The 14,912-nt window shown below is 48.5% G+C and overlaps 1 long non-coding RNA gene across 2 annotated transcripts; it reads left to right on the forward strand.

Moving 5' to 3' along the window:
- Nucleotides 1–1,442: 1,442 nt before the first annotated feature.
- On the forward strand, nt 1,443–5,532 carry LOC141373525 (uncharacterized). 2 transcript variants are annotated; one of them, XR_012379589.1, is made up of 4 exons: nt 1,443–2,122; nt 4,190–4,243; nt 4,691–4,786; nt 5,440–5,530. It is a non-coding gene; the product is annotated as an uncharacterized lncRNA (long non-coding RNA). The 2 variants fall into 2 exon arrangements; XR_012379590.1 differs by lacking the exon at nt 4,691–4,786 and having other exon boundaries at nt 5,440–5,532.
- Nucleotides 5,533–14,912: the final 9,380 nt, after the last annotated feature.

A 14,912-nucleotide genomic window follows, 5' to 3' on the forward strand; every position in this document is an offset into this window, starting at 1 on the left:
CCTCCGTGGCCCCACTGCTTCTCCTCTCAAGTGGCTAGGGGAGTAACCTACCCTCGCCGCCAGCCCCGGCCTCCAAGGGCCCGACTGCCGAGTCTGGCTCGGGAAATTCTGAACTTGGCCGGCCGGGACGGCTGGGGAGGCTCCGCTCTTCCACCGCAGGGCCCGACACGCCGGCGACACGGAGAATCTGGAACTTCTCCCCAGCTTACCCCCCACCCCACGCGGAAAGACACCTTTGCCGTCCCAACCCCAGCCTGGAGGCTCGGTGCCGGGACGGAAGAGCCAAGTCGGAGCCGCAGAAAATGCGGTCCTGAGAGTGCGGGCCGAGGCGGAGCGGGCGGGAGCGGGAGAGGTCAAGCCCGGGTCAGTCCCAAGTCCGGGTGGCGGTTGAACGGCTCTGCCCGGGGGCGAGAAGCGGCGGGGGCGGCTCCACCTCTGCAGACCCCCTGCGGAACCCGCGACCCGCAGGCTCCCTTGTAGCCCCGACTGCCGGCTCCGAGTTTAAAGGCTTGGGGAGAGGGGGAAAGGCGAGAAAAAAACAAAAAACATAAAAACTCGAAGCCAAACGCATTCTTCGGTGTTTGGTCAGCCCCGAGCCCGATTCCGAATTTATTCACAACCAGCCCCCTAACTCTCCAATCTCGGGGAGGCTCCACGAGCCCTGTCTGGTCCCGGGCCGCGCGGCCACCTGCCTGCGGTCTACGTCCTCCGACCCGGGCCCTTGAGGTCCGAGCAAACCCTTTCGGCCTTTCGGGACCGCCTCCGCGGGTGCCACTCCCGGGGCCCAGAAGGGTGGCGGGGGCGCAGCTGCAGACCGCTCGGCAGCCGCCCGACGAGACGCCCGGCCCAGGTCCCCATACCATCCCCCGGCCCCGCGCATTCCCGCCTCTCCGGGCCCCAACGACGCCAGGCCTGCGCCCCGCCGCTGCGGGAACCGGTCCCCCCCCGGAAACCTGCAGGCCGCGGGGGGGGGGGGGCGCCGCGAGCGGTGCAGGGTCTTCTCCCCCGAGCGGCCGGCCCTGCAGCCAGCCCGGCCACCCCGGGCCTTCCCACCCGCCTCCCACACACGGGAGACCCTGGTCTGGCCGCCGACGGTCCGCCCCGAGCCTCGGCGCCTCTGCACACCCCCTCGGCCGCGGGGCACGCGGATCCGCGCAGCGGACGGCCGCCCGAGCCCCGGGGCTGCGAGCGTCACTGGCGCCTTCCGCCGCCGGCCACCCCCCGGGCGTCCCTTCCTCCCTCCCTGCCTCCGGGCCCGGCGCGGCGGCGGCGAGGGCTCCAGCCGAGAACCGCAGGCACCCGCGCGCACGAACCGGCCGCGCTCCGGCCGCGGGGCGCCGAGAGCCACGTGCGCCGAGCCTGGCCGCGGCAGCCGGGTCCCAGCCGCCCCCGGCGTCCGCAGCACCCCGCGCCGCCGCCCGCCCGCCGCGCCCGCCGCGCCCGCCGCAGCCGCTCGCTCGCCGGCACCTGCACCCTGCTCTCGCGCTTGCCTTCCCGTCCGCGAGTAGAAATGCTACGACCTTAAGCAAGTATGTTTTCGGAGACATGAACGAAAAAGACGAGGGGGCTACGACTGTCCGAGCGAGCGCCGAGGCACAGAAACGCGAACTGGCCCGGAGCAACCGGGCTCGGCGCAGAGACGCTTGTTACCAGCCGGGAGAGGCGACCGCCATGGGTCTGCGGAAAGCGGAGCTCTTCTTCAAAGACAGGGTGATAAACCGCTTCAAATTATATCGAAAAACTATTCAAATCCTCAGTTATTTTCTGTGGACCTGTCCTCATTGAAATGCCGATTGTAAGCAAAACCAAAAACTTGAATTTATTGATGTAAGTCCTGTTCAAAGAGGCCAACAGGAGTATGAGACACACAACGATGACATTACTTGGCGATGCAACCACTACGCCATGCTTTGCGGAGACGTTCTAATGAATTTCTCTTTTTTAAGTGCAAAATGTAGCCAAGCAACTTCCCCTACAGCTAGCAATCCCAGATAATATGGTTACTTTCCTAATGTAAAGTTTCCTGGTGATGTATCATCTAAAACAGTATCCACAAGGTTTCCGATTGTGTCACATAAACAGCAGAACATAACCCGGCTAAAGAACTGTTAAGTCCCTTTATGTAAGTACCTGATGCCATCATTCAAAAATAGTTGTTGGTTCGTAGAACAAATCTAAATCACAGGGCCAAGCTTAGCTGCCCTTTCATGAATAATATCTCAACTTTCCTCCGATCCCAAAGAAGACAAACTGCAATGTCAGTATTTTGTTCTTTAGAGAGAATAAATTGTCCTTTCCCGCTGCCTGAGGTGCTCAGGAATGAGATGTGTTAGGCATTCATATGAGGATATTTTGGAAGATGGTGCAGGTGTGGGCTGACTTAAATTACTTGCTTTTGTGGGTTTTTTTTTAAAGGTCAAATGTAGGATCTGGTTTTAGGGAAGGCAGAGAATAAGATTTCCTGACGTGAGTTAAAATGCCCCTGTGCCCAGTCTCAGATGGAGGAGATAACACAAACCTGATAAGGCATTTAGCTGATGCATCCTGAAAAATGATGTGCCTATCAGCATGCATGTCATCAATCAAAAATTATTTAATATTTGCATTCAATTAGCCAAATGGCTCCACCATTTTGAGAATTTTCACAAATAAGCAATTAGCAAAATGATCAGTAAAATCTTCCACACCCACTCATTTAATGGTAAATTATTGAGCAATACTTTAACTTGTAGGAATATTTAATAGTTTGGGAATTTGTGGTGCAATTAAAAATGAAGTACAAGTATCTCACAGTTAAGTTTTCTGAACTGGTAGAAAATACTAACAGAATTACTTAGGTTTCTTTCTTTTTTTTTTTAATAATTTTGGAACAAAGACTAAATTTAGGTAACAAATCAGAAAAGCCCTAACATCTGAATATATGAGTTGAGTATATGGTTTCTTAAGTGATTTTTTTATATAAAATAGCTTAGTGGCCTTTAAAAAAATCTCTTGCTTAATTAAACACATAACATAAGGAATATTAAGATATGTGTTTTTGTCTTATGTAACTAGAATTCCTTACATACCAACATAAGAAACTAACAGCTATGTTGGCTACCTCCCTAAGTATCAGTAATTTAAATTCCCTGAATATAACTGACCTCAGTAAGTTGAATCATAGGACATAAAAGCTACTTCATAAGAACTCTTTATATATAATTATGCAAATCATAGTAGTTTTTAAGTCATTAATAACTAGACATATAAATTTTCTGGGTTGAAGGAGACACTGCAAATCTATCATATAATTTTCTAGCCATCTTTTAATATGAGGTAAATTATAGCATATAAACATCCTCAGGATCTGTTTTATTATAAGAAAATAATTTTCTTTCCTGTCAGAGATGCCCATGAGGGCACATTTTTATTATATATGTGAAAGCTGTTAAATTTGATGATTAAACACATAATTTCAAGCCATTTCTCAGAAAAGTTCTCAGACTATTCGGGGTATTTTACTTCTGAGTAATGAATTAAAAATACAAAATGCGTGGCATTTATATTGAATTTTTGTGACCGAGAATGTACCTAAAACAGGAAATACGTGCAAATAAAAACTAAAGAGTTAGGTCCAGATGAAAAAGGACATTCAAAATTCCACTTCACAGAAAAATGATCTATTTTACCAACAATTCTTGCAATATTTTCTCTCTCCAGGTCTGCCCTTTACAAAATGACGAAACTGTTCAGGGATCTGCGGACCAACCTCACACAATTGGAGCTGTGTGTGTGTGTGTGTGTGTGTGTGTGTGTGTGTGTGTGTGTGTGTTTCAATCTCCATTTGCCTTTGCAGGGCACAGAAATAAAGGAAAGATGAAAACCTTGAGCTACTCTGACACACATAAGGACTTAGAGTTTATTAATCAGAGAATTTAGCTTATCCCCTCTGCTATTCATCTGAAATTAATTAAGTGTGTAGAATTACAAGGTGGGTGTATCCGAGACAGCAGGCCCTGCTCGGACTAATCAAAAGGGCACATGTTGAATGAGTACAATTTAGTTAAGGTTAATCCAGTGAAGATGATACCTCCCTGGTCTTAATTACTCTAGGTGATAGATTGTGGAATGGGAGAGTAGGAAGGAAGGGAAGTTTGGTCTTACTGAATACCAGGATCTTCTAATTTAATTTAGCTCCCTGTTTTCACAGAGGCAAACAGTTTCCATTCAGAGAGCAGGACCACACTCTGGATTCTTGTTTAAGGTGGGTAAGAGAAAAAAAATAATTGCATGTGTATTCTTAAGAAAAATAAATGGAAAACACATATGAAGGTTTCAAAGCTGTTGGTGATAATGTGCCTTTTATTACAGACATGTCAGGTCGGAATTTTATCACAGCTCGGTGGATTCTTTGTGATTTCTGCGGGCGGCTAGTTACTTTTTTGAACTTTCTTCTGAGTGCTGGGACTGGGCAATGTGCTGAAATGAACAGAGATTGTTTCTGTACCTACACGACTGCATTAATGAAATGACTGCATATGTATTATTAAAAAACAACACAGTTTAAAATATTAACAAATACACAACTAACCGCCATGGATGAATCGCACAAACAAGATGTGGAGCATTAGAAGCAGATGCAAGAATACCTACTCTATGATTCCATTTATATAAAGCTCAAAAACAGACAACACAAATCTATGTGTTACAGGTCAGAGTAGTGATGGTCCTCGGGGGAGCACAAAACAAGAGAGGCTTCTGGGGGTGTTGATAATATTGTTTCTCAAGCTGGGTGCTGGTTACACAGGTGGGTCTGCTTTATGAAAATTCATTCAGCTCATGAATTTGTAAACTTATGATTTGAGCACTTTTCTGTATATATGCCTTGTTTCAATGAAACATTTACTTCACAGAATGAAAATGAATAAGAGAAAATACTAAGAAGGGAATGGGATTATAGAACGGAATATTCTTAAAAGACAGAGGTGCGAGGGCTGCTGAGTTCTTAATGTGTTCACTTTGCCATCTTTCCATCTGCTCGTGCACAAACGCTAAGATTACACCTCTGTATCCAGACTTTACTAAATATTTGGATCTTTCTTATTTCTTTTGCTTACGTGAAAGTCCCAGTTTGATTGAGGTGTTTCAGAATTTTATCCTATGTTGCTATTTAAGGTGCAGCTCTCCACCTCCCCCCCCCCACACACAAAAAGTTTATTTTCTCCTTGCGCATGCATTAAAAAATCATCAGTTGATTTTCTTGTTTTCAGTTTTGTGATATATTTTTGGCTCAAGAGGGAGTATCTGTTTCTGATTTATTAGCATTTGATCCCCTAGTTTCCTGCCATTGATCAAGCCTAATACTTAGCTCAGCTGATGAGTTTTATATGAAAACTGATATTTCAGGAAGACGGAAGGTTGGACCCATTTTTAATGTTTTTCCCCCTTCATCTCTCTCAGAGTTTGATGTACACGGGAGACACCTAGCAAAGCCTGAAACTATATTTCTTTTTCACTATGTCTCCCTGGCATAAAACCGTTTGGAAGTAAAACATGTATTTATCAATAGAAGAGATGTTTGTCCGGTGTCATCCACATGCTGCCAACTGTATATACATTTATACCCTCTTGCCAAAACAGGCCTTCACTGCGCTGCTAACCCGCTATATGCCATTCAATCTCCAGTGAAGTCATGGTGAATAAGGTCAGCTCCTTGGAAACATCTGCGTTTGATCAGTTTGCACGAAACGGGGGCCTTCCTAATGCTGGACTTCCCCGAAGTCCCCTATTGACAAGAGCTGATTCACTACCACTGCCCGAGCCTCCCTCAGGAAACCATTTTCCCCTCTCAACTATGAAATGCCCAGACTGGATTCTGCTCTCATGAGCCAAGAGACATCTGTGGTCCCACGCGTTCTGAGCTGGCAGCACCCTGTGGAGAATGTCCCTCCTTCAACAGGGAAGACGTTGTTCTAGTTATTGCTAAAGTTAGGGTGATTGGCGGTCTTTTATCCATGTCAGTACCGGGGAAGAGTGGCAAATGAACTCTGGTCAGAAAGTCATCTGTTGATGGTACGTGAACCACTGGAGACCCTGATAGGGTCGGTCCTGTGCTCCCAGGGGCACATCAGTGGAGGATTAGCATTAGCTGCTGTGTGTGTGTGTGTCTGTGTTTTCTTTTCTTTTCTCTTCTTTTCTTTCCTGTTCCTCTCCTCCCCTCACCCCCAGTCTTACTTTCAGCATTGTATTGTCAATACGTTATTCCACTATAAAAACCTAAAGGACAACCCTAGAGCCTCTTTTTCTTTAAAGCAAAAAATAACTTTTAGGACAGTCTGATAGTCCCAGATGGTATATTTTGATAGGCAGAATATACATTTTATTCATGACAGTCTAAAAGAGAAGTTGATGAAAAATCTAGTGTAAACTTTTACATGAAACATCAACCTGAAGATAGCATGAAAGACGTTTTAGAAAATTCGGGGCATCATTAAATTCATTCTACCTGTAGAACGTTCAGAAAATGCCCCATCAAGTGTTTACAAAATTTGTTTACCACAATTTTAAAATCTGCAAGTCTGACTGTCCTTCATTTACAAAGAGGCTGGGGCAATAGGCTGAAAAATCTAGTCCATGAGTTACATTTTCACTGAAGGGCTTCTGAGCCTAACAGGTACCAAGCAGGAGGCAAGAGACTCAAGGAACAGTCCCCCCTCTTCCGGAGCTGTCAGAGCAGTTGAGGGGATGAGACAAAAATACATAAAAATGTAAATAGCCGCAAGAAGTGTCAGGTAGGCAGCAAGGGCATAGCCACCCACGTGCCGATTAGCCACGTTTTCCTCCTGTTAAGGACATCAGAACTGGTTCCTGGTTGAAGCCTGAAGCCTCCGCTCGTGGTCCCATCTAAGGCCTCAGTGCCGCTGTTCCCCATCACCCCATCCGTGATCAGGATGCTGGGGTCAGGCAGACCTGCGCGTTATAATACCAGCGCTTCTGGAGCAGGGCAAGTTCCTGAACTGCTCTGGGCCTTGGGTTCCTCACCTATAAATAATAGCACTACCTCCTGCCTGGGGCCAGTGTATCAGACGGTGTCTGCACAGTGCTTAAAGCAACGCTGAGCGCCCTGCTCAGCGCGAGCCACTATGGTTGGTATTCATGTTCCTGCCCTTCTCCATCCCTCCCCACATCAGCCGGTCGTGTTGGCTTTAGTACCTCATGATTTCATTCAGATACAAAGGAAATTGTTTTGAAATACTTCAGAAAGCTGCTTTTTTCAAGCCTACTGGCTCTCCCAGCACAGTCCAGTTCCACAGGGATGGAAATTCAGGGTGATTCATATCACTGTCTTTCCCCCTAAGTGCAAAGTTACATACTGTACAAATAAAGGACCAGCTTTTTCCACCACAAAAGGATTATTTTAAAGGTCTCGCCATGAGTGTAGAAATCCTTGGCACCCGGGCCAGCGTGCCGTCCCAAATGTCAATATTCTGGAAAACCCGACTTTCCCGCAGAGATTTCACTGGCTTTACGCAAGTGACTCAAATGCTTTTCCTTAGCTCGGACTAGTCCCACATGTCGGGTGGTTTTCTTATTCATCTCTGCTTCTGAACCCCTCACGGCCATGGGGCCCCATTGCCTTCTTACCCCGGAGATCTCTCTCGTCCGCCGGGCCTCCTCCTGGGGGCTCTTCCACGCGCACGTCTTCTGGGTCCGCCTCTCTGCCCCGCACCACTGTTGGCCACTTGGCCCTCAGCAGCTCTCTTCTCTCTTCCGTCCCAGCTACCCCTCTTTTTTCCCTCTTGGCCATCCAGTCCTTTCTGCCACATTCCTCTCACCTCCCTGCTGTCTTTGGAATAAACCCTTGGCTGTCACCTTGAATGTTGTAAGCATTAGCCCTCCGGAGAGCTCTTCTTTCAAAATCAGCCTTTCCCAAGCTTCTCCCTTTGTTTTGCTCCCCAAAGCTCCCAAAGCAAGCACGCAATACCCTTGACCTTTGCTCTGTCTCCCTCCTGTGGCTGTCCTTGGGCTGATACTTGTCTGTCCTTGAGTGAAGGGGTGCGGCTGCAGGGGTGTCAAGAGGAAGAGGTTGGAGCCTTGACTCTTAGCCTCCTTCGCTTGGTCATGTCTTTCCTCTTCTACTGATCCATTAGGACGGGGCTGGAGCCAGCCATCACCTCCTCCTCTGGAACCACCTCTGGGAATTCTGCTCAACCCCACCTGCCTGCCCACCAGCACCGTCCGGAAGCGCAGTCCATTCCCAGCGAGTGTATTTACTCTGTCTCTTCCCACCGCCGCCCCCCAGGCCTGGAAACCCCCTCACTTTTGTGTCACGTCCTCAGGGAGGCTTCTTGACAAGAGCTGAGCCTAATTCAGCTCTTTATAGAACTGGGCAGGTTGCTGTCATTGAATTAAAAGTCCCATTCAATTCTGTTCAATCCAATTAATTTAAAATGTAAAGATGATCGGGGGTTGCTCTGAGTGGTGGAAGAGAAAGAAGAGAGGATGCCACCTGTCTCCCCCCGTGATGGAAAGTGAACTCACGTGAGGGAAATGGAGAGTGATGTGGGATCTGTGTGATAGGGAGAGGGGCTGGGTGACGGGCCTGGATCCCTGGGAGAAGTCAGGGCTTGTCTGTGTCTGAGGGGCTTTGGGGGATGAGAGGAAGTGTTCGCTTCTTTCAATCACATAAATGATTCATACTTAGCTTAGTATCCAATTTACTAATTTTAAAGCAATTAACATTTTGAAAATACTCACACGTTACCGAGTAGCTAATAAGTCAAGAATATCAACCTAACTAATTAGATTCCCCCTAACAAGTAAATATTTTTGCACACTTAAGCAATTAAAGTCTTTACAATTCTAATATATCAGATTCCCCTAATTGCTTAGGCACCTTAGAAAATAAATTGGCAATAATTTCATGATAATAAACTCATCAGCTCTCTTACGCTAAACTCTATTACACAAAAGCTAACACATACACTTACTTGTGATCCTTCTTTATGTTTTCATTCCCATTGTTAACTTTTTAGTTCTTTCTTCTTTGCCTTGGGTGTGATTTTTACTCAACCGCCCTAATGAGTCAGAGTTACTTTCTAAGCCAGGATAAGGCTGCAAATACAGGTGGATGGTCTCAATTCAGGACAGGGAGGAGTGACTTGGGTGTGCTTTCTAAGGTCAGTGTCTGGCCAGCCAGGCACTTTATTCAGAGACTTGATTTCATGACATCAGAACTATATGGATTATAGGTTCTGATCAAACAGATGCACTTTTATTGTTTTGATCTTAATCTTTACCCCCAATGATGCTTGTTCTGAGTATCTTCCCTTATCAATAGTGTAGTCTTATAGAAGAAAATCTGTAGCTGCCTAGCCTGAACATCTTCTCTTCATTTTACAGCAGGTATAAGCCTCTTTTGCAGTTGCTGGCTCTCAGTGAGTCCTGGTGTGGTTCCCTTTGAACTTGGATGTTTACTAAATTGGGCTTATCAGAACTATAGAGCTATATAAATATAGAGTATTGATGTTCCACACTCCACTAACTGTGAGAGCTGGACCGAGGCACTTTCCCTGAGCTCCTGGTTCAGTATCCTGGACTCCACCTCTGAAGTCCAATCAGCCCTAACCACCTGTCATGCTTGGATTCCAAGTGGCAAAATGCATGTGACATATCCCCGGGGTGTGGACCTTCATGGGAGGGGGGTGTGGCCAGGGCAGCGGAGTTGATGGGCTAAGTCTCGATCCTACCACTTGGTCTTCAAGGGTGGCAGGATTTGCCTGCACCAGAAAAGAGAGAGGGCAGCTAGAGAGGGGGAAAGACGTGAGCAAAGGCATGGCCACCGTGGCTCCGCCCCCTCTCCCTCTCTTGCCCTCCTGTTTTACTTTTCTATCCTTGTGAAACCAACCCCTGCAAAACACAATGGCTTAAGACAACAAGTTATTATGTCTCATGCCTCTGGCTGAGCTGGGTTGAACCAGACAGGTCTGCTCCGTGGAGTAGGGGTCGCTCGCAGGACTGCCTTCGGCTGCTAGACGGGCTGCGCCGGCAGGTCAAGGAAGGCTCCGTGCAAAAATCTGGGGCCCTGGTGCCTCCGCCTGCGGCCGTTCCTCCCATCGGGCCCTCTCCAGGCATGGTGGTCTCAGGATGGCCCAACTGCTCGCAGGGCTGCCGGCTTCCGAGAGGGAGAAGCAGAAGCTGCCTTTACGAAATCCTACACTTGGGAGTTCCATCGGGTCACCTGCACGCCATTCTATTGTTCAGAGCAGGTCCAAGGCCAGCCCAGCTGAACTAGCTCTCTGGATGGGAGCAGAGCATGAGCAGAGGAGGGCCGTGTCTGAGGACCGTCTGCTCCATTCCCCCCCCCCCCCCCCCCCCCGCCCCCCCCCCCCGCCCCCAGCCACACGCATGGTGCACGCGCAGCTGCCAGAGGGCTAAAAACAACCGCACTGGGGGAACAGACCTCCCGGCCCAGGCAAGTTCCGGTGCCAGGTGTTAGAATTTTCCATCTGTGAACAACTGTAATAAATGCTGGCGGCTCTGCTCATTTTGACTCTTCATCACACACCTTTGGTTACCGCTGAGTTTCTCAAGTGTGAGTCTCTTTTTCCCCCCCTAATTAGACCCAAAGCTCCCAGGGGCAGGGACCACCTGTTCTTGTCTCCTAGACCTAACTGTACCTTGAGTTAGGCTAGGAACTTATGAAGGAAGTCGAATTGGTATAAAATTCCATGCGTTCTTATTTCTTGAACGCTAACTAGAGGTCTAGAGTTAATAGCAGTGAACAGAATCGCCGCGCTCTGGAGCGTCCCCCGTTCCTGCATAACGGTCCCGACGGCGACTGTCAGATCTACCTATTCTCTTTGCACCTGTTGGCTTTACACACACTGTATCCTTGATCCTCCCAGCCACTCTCTGAAGAGAAGTTATTACTGTCCCCTTTTACACAAGAGGAAACTGAGGCTTTAAGGAGATGATGTCATTTTCTCCAGGCCAGAGTCTACCTGTGCCAGAGCCGGCATCCAAGCAGGAGACTTTGTGGCTCACGGGTGGGGCCATCACCTCCATTCTGTTACCAGCCATGCATGCAGAATGCCAGTCCTCAATGCACAGTTTTCAGTTATCCCCCGAACATCATGACCTGACCAAAACCCAGATCCTGAAAAGCACGTGGGTGCATGCACCTGTGTATGTCCCTGTATGCACCTGTGTAGAAGGCAGTCGACACTGGGAACTCTAGCACGTCCAGTGTCGTAAAGCAGTGGTTCACAAGGTGGTCCACGAGTCAAAACTATTTTCCAAACAACAGTAGGCCTCAATTGCCTTTTTCATTCTCATGCTATCACACGTATGCACTGGTGTTTTCCACCAGGGATATGCCCTGTTCCAGCACAACAGACTGGTTGCAGACGCATAGAAAGAAGCAAAATGACTTCTAATAAATCAGACATTAAAAAGGTTTCCAAAAATGGCAGACGAGGCCAGATTTCTCACTAGGCTTTTTCTTGTTGTTTCTGAATATGTAGTCCCTTTTCATGAAAGTATTATGTATGTGAATATATAATGGGTTTATTATTATTTTTAAATGAAGTGATAAATGAGTATTTTTAAATGTGCACAGTGTTAATTGCTCATATGGAAATTCTTGATAGGTATGATTCGTAGAAAGAGAAGCTGATTGGAGTCCACAATAATTTTTAAGAGTGCGGAAGGGAGTCCTGGGCCCTGGTGGTGCATGCCGCAGTGGGAGGGGGGTTGGAAGCCTTTGGCTCAGTAGGAGAAGCTAAAGCTGCTGGTCCTTTGCCTGAGTTGTGGTAAGCATTGTCAAAGACCTAATGGTGGGGAAATGAGATGCTCTCAGGCCTGAGAGAGCCCCTGGGAACCATGAAGAACCCCCTAAAAGTGAGAGCCAAGCAGGATTTTCTCTCCCCACCCCCCTGCCATCCAGAAGCCCCAGCAGAAGCTCAAAGAGTCAGGCGTGATTTCTTCGCTGCAAACTATGGCAGCAGTCATTTGCTACAGAGACCAGAATTCTCCTCTGTTCCTGAGAACCAGTGCTTTGGAAAGCACGGTCCAGGTGGGCGAGTGCATGGCTCTGATGTCCAAGGCCGGCAGATCAGGGCTGATCTCTAGATACCCAATATCTATACCCAAATTTGGTTCAGAAAAGAAAACCAGGCAAATCAACACTTGCTCACCGGCCTGGGTCTCCAGAAGGGGCTGACGCTCTCTCCTGCCCACCTCCACCTCCCCCACTCCGACCTGGCCCAGATCTCTGAGTGAGGCCTGGGAGCGAAGAGGCTTATGAGTCAAGGGCTGTGAAGAAGGAAATGCACTGCTCCGTTGCTGCTGGACTCCCTGTCTTTACCTCCAGCATCCTGCATCTGGGGTAGACAGTCCTACAGAACAACTGGATCACACCCACGTCACACTTTTTGTTTTTCCTAAAACTTGGTGACGGTTGTGAAGATGCCAAGGAAGGCGTGAACAAAACATCTACCCGACAGGCCCAGTCTACAAGCCCAGCCTCACCCTCCGACCTTGAACCACACCAGAGGATCACATGACCTAAAGCCAGCACCCTGCTCACCAGTAAGGTTTGCTACGGGGCTGGCGAGTGATGAAGCAACTCATCCCCTACACTGGGATTCCGGGCCCTGGGACAAGCTGCAATAAGGTGAGTCGGGGGGGGGGGGAGGACTAGAGCCTTAGCTCAGGAGGGCAAATCATCACTTCCTGTAAGAAGTGGGCCCCTGGTTCTCTTCCTGGCCCCGCCACGAGCACCTCCTTCTTGACCTCTCTCCTCTCCTATTTTTGCTTGTGTCCCACTCCTGCTTTCCACTTCTTCCTCCTACACTCTCCCTTCCTCTTCTAGGCTCTGGGCCTGGAATCCGTGAGACTTTGCCCTGCCGAAGACCCCAAAGAGCAGGAGGTGCAGCTGAGTCTGTGTCCTAACGCAGAAGACGGCAGAGGCGGGCACGGGGAGAAGGAGGGAGGCAGAACCGGAGTCAGCAAAGTGTCTTCAGTTTCAGAAAATAAGAAGCATGTGAATCTCAGATTGTGTAGATTTTCCTTAATTTGATTAAGATAATGATGCTATCTTTATGCAACTCCAATCACAGAAATGAATGTATCTGAAAATTTAGTGTCATACCAACCACATATTGAGTTGTTGACAATGCTTCTCTAAAAAGCTCTTAAAACTACAAAGTAATGCATCTCTAATGGTGGAATTCCAGGCACAGAGACAGACCAGTGTGAGTGATACTCAGGATAGAAGAGCTATTCCAGCCGCGCTCCAGTTACCCCAAATGGGCAACCATCTAGTCCAATTATGTAATAGGCAGCCTGCGTCAATTTTAATTTGAATGCATTTGCTTGTAAACTAAAATCACTTCTGGTGAATTATCCCTCCAACCAAGAGCTATAGGGCCTGAAGGTTTACACTGGTAATCCATTTTTTAAAAATTGCACATTGCTGGGGTGCCTGGGTGATGCAGTCAGTTAAGCATCTGACTCTTGGTTTCAGCTCAGGCCATGATCCCAAGGTTCTGGGATCCAGCTTCAAGTCGGCTCCATGCTCAGTGCAGAGTCTGCTTAAAGATTCTCTCCCTCTGCTCCTCCCCCTGCTCACCCTTACTCTCTCTCTCAAATTCAAATAAATAAATCTTTTTTAAAAATTGTGCATTGCTTCAGCAAAAGGTAACCTCTTGAGGCCCTCTATGAGAATAAGTTGTCTGGATGACTTGGTTCCGTGAGCGGAGGGGTAGAGTAGCATGCGTGCGTTCATTTATGTAACAAATATTTAATAAGGGAGGGAAGGAAGAAAGACTCTCTGCCTCAAGGCAAAGAGTAAATCCCCAGAAAGGAGAAAGGGAAAAGGAGGAGGGGGGTCTGCGGACTCTACAGTGTCAGCTTATTACTCACAATAGTCCCCCACATCACCTCCCTTCCCTGGCTTTGCCTTCTAGAATTAGGCAGCAAAAGCCCTCGGACACTCTTTGCATGAGCACGACCCATTTCTCTCTCAAGCAGGTCAAGTGGGAGCTGTCTGCTTGGGAGCGAGTCAGAAAGGCCCTCCCAGGCTCTCTCACCAGCCTCTCTCCGATGCCGGCTTACTCTTCCAGTGTAAGTGCAGGGCCCTAAAATACAAACCCCACTGCGGGGAAGTAACAGGTTAAGTCTTAAGCAGCCATTAACCCCCAGGAGGACGGGGTTGAAAAAGCAGCTACTGGTAAGGGAGAGGGTGCCAGGTATTTGGGACGGGATGCTTGGATTCAAATCCCTCCACTTCTTGGCGCATGATCCCTTCCCCTGCTTGAGAGACAGTTATTTCCCTCATCCCCGGTGAAACAGAATCCTATCACAGGCTGATGTGAGAGTTAAGAGAGAATATTTGCTGAATAGGTTTTTTGGGTCTAGAACACAATAATGCCCGTCATTATTATTCAATTTTATCAGGTCTTTTTGGGAGTGTCAGCTAGCTGGAATGAAGCTTAACAAGAGGCCTCAGAGGAGGGCTGGGGAGGGGAGGGGGAGAGCTCCCCCAGAGCATGGTCTAAGGCAGACTGGCTCGGGAGGGGTGCCAAGAAGGGAAATAAGGCAGGGGTCTTGAGGGGAGAAGTGGCTGTGGACGGAAAGCAAGAAAGATGCCCAAACTAAGCAGCCAGTTGTCCGAGAGTCAGACTCAGCTTCCCTTGCTGAAACACAGACTGTGGAAGATCCTTGAGAAGTGATCTGTAGAGGCCTGGGGCCTGTCTCCAGGGCCAGGGACAGCTTAGGAAGGGGAGAGGGAAGCCATAGGGTCTCTCGGTTTTGGAGGAAAACTTGGGGTTTCCTCACTGCCATTCTGCAGGCCATGGTGAGAGTCTGTCCCGTGCTGTGCCGTGGGCTGCAGAACAACCCAGGCCCTGCTTTGGGGCCAGAGGGCTGTG

This window comes from Callorhinus ursinus, unplaced genomic scaffold (genome assembly GCF_003265705.2).
Source record: "Callorhinus ursinus isolate GAN/ISIS: 27379988/994484 unplaced genomic scaffold, GSC_fseal_2.0 scaffold10, whole genome shotgun sequence".
Lineage (NCBI taxonomy): Eukaryota > Metazoa > Chordata > Mammalia > Carnivora > Otariidae > Callorhinus > Callorhinus ursinus.